The 1,680-nt window shown below is 45.1% G+C and overlaps 1 pseudogene; it reads right to left on the reverse strand.

The window, feature by feature from the left end:
• Window positions 1-427: 427 nt before the first annotated feature.
• On the reverse strand, window positions 428-1,404 carry LOC110314613 (annotated as a pseudogene).
• Between the last annotated feature and the right edge of the window lie 276 nt (window positions 1,405-1,680).

Consider the following 1,680-nt stretch of genomic DNA (forward strand, 5'->3'; position numbering starts at 1 on the left):
TATTTTCTGTATATGAAACCCTACCTTCTATTGTACACCTCAGATGTCAAGTGTTAAGTCATATTTCATGTTCTGGTCTCTAAAACCACATTCAGGTACAGAACAATCAGAGACAAGAAAGTCATGGTTCTGGACCTGGGCTACTGCCATGGCAACAAAAGTTCCAAAGAAACAGCAAGAAAGATTCAGAGGAAGTTTGGATGAGAATTTGGTTAATGTCAAGAAGGATGCAGACATGATACTTTCTGATTAATGGTATTACTCAGGATAGATAGAAGAACTAAGTAAGTGGAGAGCTGTTGAAGATGTTGGTGGACCACTGAGGCATGTCCAGTCAGTCAGCTGAGAGGAGAGTGGACAGTGGTCAAGTGCAGCAGGGCAGTGCTCACTCCAAAGCCACCTCTGAGGTCCAGGCAGAGGCTCTTCATCATGGCTCAGCTTTGCTTCTTGACATCTCCACCATGTTTTCAGCTGTCTCAGGAGTGTCCTGCAGTGCCCTCTGGAGAACCATTTTGAGGGTCTGGAGCTTCAACCAATGCCTGAGGAGCCCACAAAAAATAAATGATGGGGCTGGCACAGCTGTTAATAGCAGTCAGTACTTCTGATGCCAGATAAAGTTTAGTATCAAATATAAAAAAAAATCATCCCTCATCTTGAATAACAGGAAGCAGTGGGTGGCAAAGGGCAACCCGCAGAGGAGAAAAACTAAAACGGCCAGCATGGTGGTCACGTACAATCTGGTAAACTTCATCCTCCCAGCACCACAGAGCAACCTGGCCAGCTGAGCCTGGGTGGACAGAGGACCACAAACAAAAACTTCATGTGTGAGGTGGTAAAGAAGTTCGAATCCAGACACCCATTGTCATTTACATATTTGGTATCTAAGAAACCTCAGAATTATCTATTCAGAATGCAGATCAACAGGGACATGACCCAGATTGCAGCACACATGACAGTTGATGTGTGTTCTGGGTGGCAACAGTGATACCAGATGGGGCACAGGACAGACAGGCAGTGCTCAGTGCTGATGGCACTAAGCATGCTCAGGCCTGCAATGTAGGGAACTATCATGATGGTTTAAAAGCACGGGAGAAAGATAATGTTGGGGTAAAACTTGAGAAGAAGTAGTATGGAATCTATGATGAGACAGAGGAGGAAGAGGAAGTCAGCCAGGGCCAAGTTTAGGATGTAGACTGAGAAGGCATTCCTGTGCAAGCAGAAGCCCAGGAGCCAGAACACAATGGCGTTTCCTGTCAGTCAGACCAGTCCAAAGATGATGATCATCAAGTTTGGGATCAGAATCCTGATGTTGATACTTCCATGTATGCTTTTCTAAGCTGGATGTGTTGTTGTGATTGCCATTGGCGAGGCTGAGGTCTTTAGGGACAGAAACCCTGCACTGGTGCTGCTGAGAACACAAAGGACTAATGAGGCCTTCCTTATGAACACACCTTTTGTTTCCTTTTTTTGTTTTTAAATTTTTTTCTATTGGATATTATCTTTATTTAAATTTCAAATGTTATCATCCCCTTTCCTGCTTTTCACCCTCCTGGAAAGAGGGTGTTCCTCCACCCAGCCACCCACTCCCACCTCTCTGCTCTCAATTCCCCTACACTGGGGCATCTATGGAGCCTTCATAGGTACAAAGATCTCTTCTTCCATTGATGCATGACATGGCCA

This window comes from Mus pahari, unplaced genomic scaffold (assembly GCF_900095145.1).
Source record: "Mus pahari unplaced genomic scaffold, PAHARI_EIJ_v1.1 scaffold_8548_1, whole genome shotgun sequence".
Classification (NCBI taxonomy): domain Eukaryota; kingdom Metazoa; phylum Chordata; class Mammalia; order Rodentia; family Muridae; genus Mus; species Mus pahari.